Source organism: Arachis hypogaea, chromosome 19 (genome assembly GCF_003086295.3).
Source record: "Arachis hypogaea cultivar Tifrunner chromosome 19, arahy.Tifrunner.gnm2.J5K5, whole genome shotgun sequence".
Lineage (NCBI taxonomy): Eukaryota > Viridiplantae > Streptophyta > Magnoliopsida > Fabales > Fabaceae > Arachis > Arachis hypogaea.
In genome coordinates, this window is record NC_092054.1 from 122,737,506 (window position 1) to 122,751,814 (window position 14,309).

Sequence of the window (14,309 nt, forward strand, 5' to 3'; positions counted from 1 at the left end):
AATCTCTTGCTTGCACTACTTGTTTGTGAGTGTATTAAAGTCATTACGAGTTGACATTTGATTGAGGATTAATATGTGGCTGAGAGACAGAAAATGTGACTAATTTTATATTTAAGTTTTGTTTTGAGTTAAGAGATTTTAAAAGGAGGTAATTAATTATCTAAATTAGAACCAAGAGTATTTTCATAGGGTTTGTTAAAAATATATTTTTATTGAGTTTAAGTTAATTATTTGCATTTTATTCCATTACTTTTATGGCATTCTCATTCCTTACTGAGAACGTGTGGTTTGTTCTCACCCCAAATCTTCCACCCTTTCAGTGACACAGGTTCGGAGACTCAATAAGAAGTTGCAGACGATTCGTAGATTTACTTGTGATTCCTGTTGTTTTTATAGAGTTCACTCGTCCTTGTTGCTTTAGGGTTTTTATTTTATCCAGAGGGATAGGTATTGTATTTGAGTTTTACATTGAATTTAATCGTATAACCTCTATTATTATTAGTAATTATGTGATTATTATTATTTGAAGATCTTTTGCTATGTGATTTTAATACTAAATTCTATTTTCTGAAATTTTCTTATAAACTGAAACGCGATATCGATCTAAAGGCTCAATATTAAATAGTAAATAAGGAGAACAGGTTAGTAACTCCTTACTTTTGGTACGATCATGACGTGCTGAGAGTTAGGGTCACACTGATGCGGCCTAGCCGTACGACTTATAAGCACACTGATGCATCTGGAAAGCCATATCTGGGACTTGTGCCCGGGTAATGTCGGGAGCGGGTAGGCAACCGACACATGAGCTCATGGCCTGCGTTAGGGATAGACATGCATCATGTTGTTTGCACATTTGCATTTGATTGCGCTTGCTTGTCTTATTACTTTGTGATTGTATTGTTTGTCTTGTTGTGACTTGCTTGTACATTGAATTGAATCTCTTGCTTGCACTACTTGTTTGTGAGTGTATTAAAGTGATTACGAGTTGACATTTGATTGAGGATTAATATGTGGCTGAGAGACAGAAAATGTGACTAATTTTATATTTAAGTTTTGTTTTGAGTTAAGAGATTTTAAAAGGAGGTAATTAATTATCTAAATTAGAACCAAGAGTATTTTCAAAGGGTTTGTTAAAAATATTTTTTTATTGAGTTTAAGTTAATTATTTGCGTTTTATTCCATTACTTTTACGGCATTCTCATTCCCTACTGAGAACGTGTGGTTTGTTCTCACCCCAAATCTTCCACCCTTTCAGTGACACAGGTTCGGAGGCTCAGTAAGAAGTTGCAGATGATTCGTAGATTTACTTGTGATTCCTGTTGTTTTTATATAGTTCCCTCGTCCTTGTTGCTTTAGGGTTTTTATTTTATCCAGAGGAATAGGTATTGTATTTGAGTTTTACATTGAATTTAATCGTATAACCTCTATTATTATTAGTAATTATGTGATTATTATTATTTGAAGATCTTTTGCTATGTGATTTTAAAACTAAAATCTATTTTCTGAAATTTTCTTATAAACTGAAACCCGATATCGATCTAAAGGCTCAATATTAAATAGTAAATAAGGAGAACAGGTTAGTAACTCCTTACTTTTGGTACGATCATGACGTGCTGAGAGTTAGGGTCACACTGATGCGGCCTAGCCGTACGACTTATAAGCACACTGATGCATCTGGAAAGCCATATGTGGGACTTGTGCCCGGGTAATGTCGGGAGCGGGTAGGCAACCGACACATGAGCTCATGGCCTGCGTTAGGGATAGACATGCATCATGTTGTTTGCACATTTGCATTTGATTGCGCTTGCTTGTCTTATTACTTTGTGATTGTATTGTTTGTCTTGTTGTGACTTGCTTGTACATTAAATTGAATGTCTTGCTTGCACTACTTGTTTGTGAGTGTATTAAAGTGATTACGAGTTGACATTTGATTGAGGATTAATATGTGGCTGAGAGACAGAAAATGTGACTAATTTTATATTTAAGTTTTGTTTTGAGTTAAGAGATTTTAAAAGGAGGTAATTAATTATCTAAATTAGAACCAAGAGTATTTTCAAAGGGTTTGTTAAAAATATTTTTTTATTGAGTTTAAGTTAATTATTTGCATTTTATTCCATTACTTTTACGGCATTCTCATTCCCTACTGAGAACGTGTGGTTTGTTCTCACCCCAAATCTTCCACCCTTTCTGTGACACAGGTTCGGAGACTCAGTAAGAAGTTGCAGACGATTCGTAGATTTACTTGTGATTTCTGTTGTTTTTATAGAGTTCCCTCGTCCTTATTGCTTTAGGGTTTTTATTTTATCCAGAGGGATAGGTATTGTATTTCAGTTTTACATTGAATTTAATCGTATAACCTCTATTATTATTAGTAATTATGTGATTATTATTATTTGAAGATCTTTTGCTATGTGATTTTAATACTAAAATCTATTTTCTGAAATTTTCTTATAAACTAAAACGCGATATCGATCTAAAGGCTCAATATTAAATAGTAAATAAGGAGAACAGGTTAGTAACTCCTTACTTTTTGTACGATCATGACGTGCTGAGAGTTAGGGTCACACTGATGCGGCCTAGCCGTACGACTTATAAGCACACTAATGCATCTGGAAAGCCATATGTGGGACTTGTGCCCGGGTAATGTCGGGAGCGGGTAGGCAACCGACACATGAGCTCATGGCCTACGTTAGGGATAGACATGCATCATGTTGTTTGCACATTTGCATTTGATTGCGCTTGCTTGTCTTATTACTTTGTGATTGTATTGTTTGTCTTGTTGTGACTTGCTTGTACATTGAATTGAATCTCTTGCTTGCACTACTTGTTTGTGAGTGTATTAAAGTGATTACGAGTTGACATTTGATTGAGGATTAATTTGTGGCTGAGAGACAGAAAATGTGACTAATTTTATATTTAAGTTTTGTTTTGAGTTAAGAGATTTTAAAAGGAGGTAATTAATTATCTAAATTAGAACCAAGAGTATTTTCAAAGGGTTTGTTAAAAATATATTTTTATTGAGTTTAAGTTAATTATTTGCATTTTATTCCATTACTTTTACGACATTCTCATTCCCTACTGAGAACGTGTGGTTTGTTCTCACCCCAAATCTTCCACCCTTTCAGTGACACAGGTTCGGAGATTCAGTAAGAAGTTGCATACGATTCGTAGATTTACTTGTGATTCCTGTTGTTTTTATAGAGTTCCCTCGTCCTTGTTGCTTTAGGGTTTTTATTTTATCCAGAGGGATAGGTATTGTATTTGAGTTTTACATTGAATTTAATCGTATAACCTCTATTATTATTAGTAATTATGTGATTATTATTATTTGAAGATCTTTTGCTATGTGATTTAAATACTAAAATCTATTTTCTGAAATTTTCTTATAAACTGAAACGCGATATCGATCTAAAGGCTCAATATTAAATAGTAAATAAGGAGAACATGTTAGTAACTCCTTACTTTTGGTACGATCATGACGTGCTGAGAGTTAGGGTCACACTGATGCGGCCTAGCCGTACGACTTATAAGCACACTGATGCATCTGGAAAGCCATATCTGGGACTTGTGCCCGGGTAATGTTGGGAGCGGGTAGGCAACTGACACATGAGCTCATGGCCTGCGTTAGGAGCTCATGGCCTGCGTTAGGGATAGACATGCATCATGTTGTTTGCACATTTGCATTTGATTGCGCTTGCTTGTCTTATTACTTTTTGATTGTATTGTTTGTCTTGTTGTGACTTGCTTGTACATTGAATTGAATCTCTTGCTTGCACTACTTGTTTGTGAGTGTATTAAAGTGATTACGAGTTGACATTTGATTGAGGATTAATATGTGGCTGAGAGACAGAAAATGTGACTAATTTTATATTTAAGTTTTGTTTTGAGTTAAGAGATTTTAAAAGGAGGTAATTAATTATCTAAATTAGAACCAAGAGTATTTTCAAAGGGTTTGTTAAAAATATATTTTTATTGAGTTTAAGTTAATTATTTGCATTTTATTCCATTACTTTTACGGCATTCTCATTCCCTACTGAGAACGTGTGGTTTGTTCTCACCCCAAATCTTCCACCCTTTCAGTGACACAAGTTCGGAGACTCAGTAAGAAGTTGCAGACGATTCGTAGATTTACTTGTGATTCCTGTTGTTTTTATAGAGTTCCCTCGTCCTTGTTGCTTTAGGGTTTTTATTTTATCCAGAGGGATAGGTATTGTATTTGAGTTTTACATTGAATTTAATCGTATAACCTCTATTATTATTAGTAATTATGTGATTATTATTATTTGAAGATCTTTTGCTATGTGATTTTAATACTAAAATCTATATTCTGAAATTTTCTTATAAACTGAAACGCGATATCGATCTAAAGGCTCAATATTAAATAGTAAATAAGGAGAACATGTTAGTAACTCCTTACTTTTGGTATGATCATGACGTGCTGAGAGTTAGGGTGTTACATTATGGTATCAGAGCAGTTCGTTCCCGTTAGAGCCTTGGAAATGGATTGACTATGCTTTACTGCATACTCTGAGTGTCTGTCATGCAATAGGACTTGTCTTAATGGCAAGAGTTTGAGTTTCAGATGCATGACTGTCTATTGATTAATGCCGTTAGTTTACCGTTGCATATCTGTTAATACTAAGTCTGGCCAACTTAATGTTGATGGTTTATGTATACGAGAAAGTTAACGGGTTATCATAGACAAAATAGAAGTAGTAGGTAACGTGAATCGTGGGTTTTGGGAATGTTAGAGGTTAAGTTTTAGGGGTAAGCTTCGTTTCAACATATAATCCTTACTTGTAGTGAAATTCTTTGTTTCGAACTTCTTTCTTGAGATGTGTTTTGAATAACTCCCGACCATATCTTGTCATTCATAAGATATGATTTCTCTCACGTTTGAAAAATTGAACATGTTAAATCTTTCTGTTTTTTTTTTTTTTTTTGACATGTTTAAAAGGGAAGTTAGTATGAATCTTTTTCAATTTATATCAATTTTCGAGGACGAAAATTTTTATAAGTGAGGTAAGATGTAAGACCCCAAGTTTTCGAAAATTAAATAATTAACTATCTAGGAGTTATTATATTTGTCGAATTTTGTTTTTTTAAAAGAAAAATTATTTTTAACAAAAATAATTAAATAGAATTTTATAATTGTTGAAGTTTAATTTAATTATAACTTATTTTATTAGTTTAAATTATGTATTAGAAACTATTTTAATAGACAAAGTTTAAATTGATTTTTATTATTATTATTATTATTATTATTATTATTATTATTATTATTATTATTATTATTTTCTTAGTCTAATTTATATTTGGCAAAGGCCATTAAGAAAAATCAAAGAAAATTAAAAGAAGCAACGTGGCTATATATGTATGTATGTGATCATGACACATATACCTCATTCGTTTAATAACTAACAACACTTGGAGGAATCATCATCAATCACCTTTGTTCCTTTCTTTTTACCACCGAACCAAGCTTAAGGAAAATAAGAAAAAGAGAGATCGTGGGTGAGGAAGGAAAATCGCGACTTCTTTGGCTTTCCACCTTCGATTTCTCCCGATTCGTAATCCCAATAAAAAAATTTAATCCGGTAAAACTGTTCGTATCCTCCTCCTCTATACGTTGGCGTTACTTTTGTCTGGTAGAAGTTGATGGTGACGTAGCTCTCCTTCCTCTTGACTTCGACCAACTGGAGTTCTAGGAAGCACAGATGATTTCTGACGTTTTCTTCTTCAGCAACTCGGTCAAAAAGCTCTTCCAGAATTTTCGTTGACTTTGATTTCATACGGAGGTAGGAGATTTATTTTTAAAGATAAATGTTTTTAATTTAGAATGCCTACAAAGTTAATTGGATAATTACAAATATATATATATATATATATATATATATATATATATATATTAATAATAGTAATGTTATTGAGTATGGATTATTGCTGTGAATGTGACTGTTTTCTGATTATTAAGAATTTCACTGATTTGAGAATTGTTGAGAAAAAGGCTGGTGAATTGTTGAGGAATGGGGAACCCGTAAGGGTGGTTTAGACCGAATTTTAGAGAAAATGTCGCCGAAATTTTATAAAATCTGAGGTTTTATTTGAAAAGTTATTTTAAAAGATTTGGTTTTGGAAAATTAAATTATTTAAAATATATTTAGTTAAGAAAAGATTTACTCTATTTTAAAGTTTGATTTATTAAGAAAAATATAATGTTTTAAACCCAATCTTTTAAGGAGAGATTTTGTTTTAAGTAAAGATTTGAGCTCGGTTTATTAAGAAAAGAAATCTCTGCCACAGGAGAGCAGAAAACAAAGATTTAAAGAATATATTAATTAATGAAGTGTCTGCCACAGGAGAACAGATGTGACATTGTTTGGGCCTTAGTGCCAAATGTAAAGTGGGGACGCCCACACACTGAGAACTGTTTTTCAGATGTACGCTTATTGATTTGGAAAGTCACACTGATGCGGCCTAGCCGTACAACTTATAAGCACACTGATGCATCTGGAAAGCCATATCTGGGACTTGTGCCCGGGTAATGTCGGGAGCGGGTAGGCAACTGACACATGAGCTCATAACCTGCGTTAGGGATAGACATGCATCATGTTGTTTGCACATTTGCATTTGATTGCGCTTGCTTGTCTTATTACTTTGTGATTGTATTGTTTGTCTTGTTGTGACTTGCTTGTACATTGAATTGAATCTCTTACTTGCACTACTTGTTTGTGAGTGTATTAAAGTGATTACGAGTTGACATTTGATTGAGGATTAATATGTGGCTGAGAGACAGAAAATGTGACTAATTTTATATTTAAGTTTTGTTTTGAGTTAAGAAATTTTAAAAGGAGGTAATTAATTATCTAAAGTAGAACCAAGAGTATTTTCAAAGGGTTTGTTAAAAATATATTTTTATTGAGTTTAAGTTAATTATTTGTATTTTATTCCATTACTTTTACGGTATTCTCATTCCCTACTGAGAACGTGTGGTTTGTTCTCACCCCAAATCTTCCACCCTTTCAGTGACACAGGTTCGGAGACTCAGTAAGAAGTTGCAGACGATTCGTAGATTTACTTGTGATTCCTGTTGTTTTTATAGAGTTCCCTCGTCCTTGTTGCTTTAGGGTTTTTATTTTATCCAGAGGGATAGGTATTGTATTTGAGTTTTACATTGAATTTAATCGTATAACCTCTATTATTATTAGTAATTATGTGATTATTATTATTTGAAGATCTTTTGCTATGTGATTTTAATACTAAAATCTATTTTCTGAAATTTTCTTATAAACTGAAACGCGATATCGATCTAAAGGCTCAATATTAAATAGTAAATAAGGAGAACAAGTTAGTAACTCCTTACTTTTGGTACGATCATGACGTGCTGAGAGTTAGGGTGTTACAAACTGAAACAACGTCGTCATCGTAAGTTCGAACATTTAGTATTCGTGTAAATTCAGACCATTCCTTTTTTCTTTGTAAACTTTCTGTATCCCTGATAGAGTTGAATCGAAATTCCTTTTATGGAAAAAGAGTTACGGAGATGGCTTTGATGTGTTGGAGACTAAAATCCGGAAGTCACTATTTATATTTGAGTGTGACACCCATTAAACCCGAAAGACCAAATATAATTCATTTAATGTAAAATAGCTTAATTTACTATTATAATTAAGATATGTATTATCCATAAATAGATTAGGAAATAATAATTTCGTAACAACATAATCATTCAATTTGAATTACAATTAATTGATTGATAGACATTATAATAAATTGTATGATATTTAAATAATTAACTAAATCGATTAGTTGATATAATTAATTTATTATAATAAAATAAATTTAATGAGTTAAAATAAATAAATCGAAAAACACCATCAGAAACATGTTACGACAGTTTTATCACTAAGTGCAGAAATTTAATTTTTACATAATAGAATAGATATTTATAGAGTATTATATTAAACACAGACTAAAAAAAATACACTAAACAAAATAAAAGTATCAATGATAAAATATAACCTAAAAAATCACTTAAATTAAAAAAGAACCTGTCATGAATTATAATAAATCTATATATGAGAAGTAAAAGTAAAATAAACAATTAAAAATAAAGTAAAAAGAGCAATTAAAAAAAGTAAAAGAAGATAGAAAAGATAATGGAGGGAGTAGATAAAAAATGTATTGCAATAAAAGATTAATATAATTAATTAATACAAAAGATGAAAGAGAAAAATCAAAATACAATCTTATTAAAAAAATTTCAAAAAAAAATATTTTAAAAAAGAACCTATTAATCAACTTTTATAAAAATATTACAAAAAATTTAAATTATCTTTAAATAAAATAATAATACTCTTAAGAATTATTAATCAAAATAAATAAAAAAAGAATTAATATAAAACAAAATCATAAAAAAATATTAGCGAAATTAAGATAAAAAAACAAAAATAAAAAATTATAAATATTTTACCTGAAGTACAAAATAGAGAGGGAGAAAAGGAATATAAAAAATAATAAGATAATTATTTGAATTATTTGAGTTCATTTATTTTATTGCTTTATATATTATTTATTAAATAATTTAATATTTATCTCGATCATATTAAATAATAAATTAGTTATAATTAATTTGGTTTAATGAATCAAACAAAATTTAAAATAATTTGATATTTACTCTAATTTAATTAAATATTTGAAGTTATAATTAATATAATTTAATGAATCAAATAAAATATTAAATGATGAAATATTTATCCTAATTAAATAAAATTACATAATTGATTAGTTATAATTAATACAATATAATGAATCAAACACATTAAATTAAAAAATAATTTAGTTAATTTGTGTTTTAAGGATACATTTTAAAAATATTTATTTTTAAACAACTTTTATAAAAGATTTTTTATAATATTTTTAACCTATGGCCTAAAGGCACAGTTATAATAACCCATTAAAAAGTACTTAATTAGTTAATATAAATATTTAATATAATTGATTTAGTTTAATAAATTAAAAGAAATAAATATAAAAGGAAGAGATATAGAGAAAGTAAAATTATAAAAATATATATCCATTAAAAAAATAAAAAAAAGTCCCTTTTAGTTTTTTATTTATTAATTATTAATTTATTATAATTAATTTCACAACATTTATTACACATTATTCATCTTATAAATTAATACAATCAATTTATTGATATTAATTATCAATAATTAATTATAATTAATATAACTCATTTCACTATACTTTCTAAATAAATAATTAAAAATACACGTCTCAATTTTTTGTTAAAGTAAAATAAAATAATATATATAAATTAAGTAGACATAAATCTAAAAAATATAAATTTTATTAACAACTCAAATAAATTAGTACTATAAAATTAAATTTAATGTCTATTTTAAAAATAATAACTGACCTTTTATTATTTTAATTATTAATAATTTAAATAAAATAATACCCTATAACTTATTTTGTTATTTGTTTTAAGTAATTACTAACATAGTTGTTAGTAATACCTAAGTGTATATTATCAACATAATTTTATCACGAGTATTTTAATCTTATCGTCATTGCAATTTTGTACTGTCTTACTTTTTTTTAATTGTTATTATGTTATTAGAATTGTTAAATAATATTAAAAAATTTTAAAAATAGAAATAGCGATAGCACTTTGAATAATTAATTCAATAGAATTAAATTTAAACAAATAAGATGATTTAATCAATTATATAAATAATAGCATATTTATAAATATTAATATTAAAAATAGTCTCACTAATGTAAATGACCAATACAATAATTATATGAAAAAATAATTAATTAATTACATAATTGCATAATTTTCAAGATCCTATATAATTGAATCTAATAAACAAATAAAAAATATCTATATATATGATAATGTCCTAATATTTTAGCATACTGTAAATCATATTATAAATTTATATATCATATTATAATTTTAAGTCAACTCCTTAAATATATTATAACATAAATCATCTAAAAAGATTCACCAAATTAATGAATATCACATGGGTCATGACATACACTCTAAATTGTCACGATATTTCAAATAAAAAGAGCATCAATAATACAGAGAAATCAATAAATATATATAACTAAAATGAAGAGCAATAAAGAGACACAAAAAAAAAATAAAAAGAATCAATAAAAATATTAACATATAAACCACATACACGAAAAATGTATATATTAATTGTGAATCACAAAAAAAGACAATATATACATAATTGAAGTGCACGACAAAATAGAATATTACAAAATAAAATTATAGTAAGATTATTTAAAAATAACATAAAAATGACACATTTTTTTTTGTTAATCAGAAGTTAAAAGAAAAAAAGTTTGCACCTAATAATAAGCAATTAAAATAAACAAAAATTTTTAAAAAATATAAAAAATAAAATATGTAAATAAAGATAAAAGAAACAAAAATTCAATAGATTACAAAAATTGTACCTAAACGCGAGAGAGGGGGAGAGGGAGGGAGAGAGAGAGAGAGAAAAAAGCAAATCAGTAAAAAACATTTGATCTAGTATAAATAGATGGTATTGAAAAAAAATAAACTAATTAAATTAATTCATATATTTCATTAGCATATTTATTATTTATTAAATAATTCGATATTTACTCAAATCAAATAAAATAATTAATATAATTACTAAATTAATTAATTATAATTAATCAATTCATATAAATTATAATTAATAGTGAGATTTGAATGTCTAATTAAATTAATTAATTCATATAATTAATTAATTATAATTAATTTGCTTTAACGAATTAAATGAAATAAATCAGGAAAAGCATGCCGCATCAGTTCTGTTATTATGTGCAAAAATCTGATTTTTATATAATAGAATAGATAAATAATAAAGATATTTTCTTAAATTAGTATAATTGTACATTATTCATTAAATATTAATTATAATATTGTAATATAATTATAATAAAGATATTTTTCTAAAATAAATTTATTTAGAGAAATATAAATTGGTTATTAATAATCGGTACCATTATCATATAATTATCATATTATTATTATTATTATTATTATTATTATTATTATTATTATTATTATTATTATTATTATTATTATTATTATTATTATTATTATTATTATTATAATAAAAATAATTAAAAATATTTTTATTGATAATTGATAAATAATTTAACAATGTATTAAAATAGTGCATTCATTTTGGCGGAAAAATAGATTTATGAGAAATCGAGACCTCACTTCTATTAGTTGGAAAAAAATCCTGTTTTAATATATTAAGCAGATTCTATATATCTTCCTAAACAAACCTAAACAACTCTACACTAATAGTCCGTGCCATGTCATGTTTTTCAAGACTTATATTTAGGAATATGTAGAATTTTAATAATAGTACACGGGTAATTGAAATAGTTTATATACGGATTTTTCAAGTTATTATTATTAGATAATGAATAAGAATTAGAATTATATCAATATTTTTAAAATTAATATAATTAAAATGACTAAAAATATTTAAAATTAATGTGGGTTATTAATATCATAAGATTTGATCATTTTATTATTAGAATCAAATATTCTTATCATGATTAATACGATCGGTGCCATTATCATATCATTATCATATATTATTATTATTATTATTATTATTATTGTTATTATTATTATTAAAAATATTTTTAATTAATAATTGATAAGTAATTTAATAATACATTAAATATTGATTTGATATAATTATAATTAAAATATGTTTTTAAATTAGTATAATTATTCATTAAATATTAATTATAATATAATTATAATAAAGATATTTTTTATAAAATAATTTAGAATAGAGAAAAGTGTATTCATGTTAGAGGGAAAACGGAGTCACGAGTGATCAACATCTCACCTTTATTAGTTGGGAAAAAACCCAGTTTTAGTATATTAAGTAGATTTATTAATTATTAATTTATTATAATTAATTTCACAATATTTATTACACATTATTCATCTTATAAATTAATACAATTAATTTATTGATATTAATTATCGATAATTAATTATAATTGATATAACTCATTTCGCTATACTTTCTAAATAAATAATTAAAATACACGTCTCAATTTTTTGTTAAAGTAAAATAAAATAAAATATATAAGTTAAGTAGACATAAATCTAAAAAATATAAATTTTATTAACATCTCAAATAAATTAGTACCATAAAATTAAATTTAATGTCTATTTTAAAAATAATAACTGACCTTTTATTCTTTTTTAATTATTAATAATTTAAATAAAATAATATCCTATAACTTATTTTGTTATTTATTTTAAGTAATTACTAACATAATTGTTAGTAATACCCATGTGTATATTATCAACATAATTTTATCACGAGTATTTTAATATTATCGTCATTGCAATTTTGTACTGTCTTACTTTTTTTAATTGTTATTATGTTATTAGAATTGTTAAATAATATTAAAAAAATTTAAAAATAGAAATAGCGATAGCACTTTGAATAATTAATTCAATAGAATTAAATTTAAACAAATAAGATGATTCAATCAATTATATAAATAATAGCATATTTATAAATATTAATATTAAAAATAGTCTCACTAATGTAAATGATCAATACAATAATTATATGAAAAAATAATTAATTACATAATTGCATAATTTTCAAGTTCCTATATAACTGAATCTAATGAACAAATAAAAAAATATCTATATATATGATAATGTCCTAATATTTTAACATACTATAAATCATATTATAAATTTATATATCATATTATAATTTTAAGTCAACTTCTTAAATACATTATAACATAAATCATCTAAAAAGATTCACCAAATTAACGAATATCACATGGGTCACAACATACATTCTAAATTTAAAAATAATATAAAAATAACACATTTTTTTTGTTAATCAGAAGTTAAAAGAAAAAAAAGTGTGCACCTAATAATAAGCAATGAAAATAAACAAAATTTTTTTAAAAATATAAAAAATAAAATATATAAATAAAGATAAAAGAAACAAAAATTCAATAGATTACAAAAATTGTACCTAAACGCGAGAGAGATGGGGGAGAGGGAGGGAGGGAGAGAGAGAGAAAAAAGCGAATCAATAAAAAATATTTGATCTGGTATAAATATATGGTATTAAAAAAATAAACTAATTAAATTAATTCATATATTTCATTAGTATATTTATTATTTATTAAATAATTCGATATTTACTCAAATCAAATCAAATAATTAATATAATTACTAAATTAATTAATTATAATTAATCAATTCATATAAATTATAATTAATGGTGAGATTTGAATGTCTAATCTGCAACCACCCTATCCCATGAGGCCTGTAATTTCTGATTCTTTACTTTTCTTTTAGTACTTCTAAGCGGCGATTCTTTTTCCGATTCAATTTTTTTTTTTTTGGTGACTTAAAAGAAAAATAAACAAAAACTAAGAAAGAAAAAAAAAAACAAGAAACTGCTTAAGAAAGGCAGTCCCACTGAATACTACTCTCAAACTCCTTCCAAGGCAATAGAAGCTCCACTTGGGGAGAAATAGTCCTCATTGCAGTCTTTGCCATGATGTCTGCTACTGTATTTGCATCTCTCAAGATCAACCGAAGATCAGCACGCCATTTCCAAGACATGATATCTCGGATTTTTAACACCAAAGGATCAGTAAACCCAGAGCAATCTTATAAATTATTGACAATAGTAAAAGCCTCCACACAGTCTGTCTCACATATAATGTCTCTTTGTCCCGAGTCCCATGCTAAAAGAAAGCCTCTCCAAATAGCAAACAACTCTCCTTGCAAAATGCTACGACTCTCAATTGTTCCCAGACAGCCTCGTTGCCACCTTCCCTTCCAATCTCTGCTAACACAAGCAAAACCAACTCGAGCACCACTGCCAGGATAGCTAGCATCACAATTAATCTTAAAGGTACCCACTGAGGGGGGAATCCAAGAGCCACTAATGGTTGAGGGGATAGATAGTCGTTGCAACTCAAAAATATTTCGGAGCTCCTTTTCTAAGGACAAAGCCATACCAATCACCTTATCTATGGTCCAATGCTTGTGAGGATGAAAGATCTCGTTGTTTCTCGAACACCAAATCCACCAGAGACCAGAAAAGAATCTAAAGGGGCGCTGTTTGCTATTATGTAAGAACCAACTCATCAAATCCACTGGTTGATCGTAGATCCCTAAAGCTTGCCAAACAAGTTGGGCTTTTGGACAATCCCGAATACAATGTAAAACCGACTCCTGACTT

At 26.9% G+C, this 14,309-nt stretch overlaps 1 long non-coding RNA gene across 1 annotated transcript; it reads left to right on the forward strand.

Annotated features, from left to right (window-relative positions):
• The first annotated feature begins 5,460 nt into the window (after positions 1-5,460).
• Positions 5,461-7,234, forward strand: LOC112777301 (uncharacterized). Its single transcript, XR_003190369.2, has 2 exons — positions 5,461-5,798; positions 7,027-7,234. It is a non-coding gene; the product is annotated as an uncharacterized lncRNA (long non-coding RNA).
• The last annotated feature ends 7,075 nt before the right edge of the window (positions 7,235-14,309 follow it).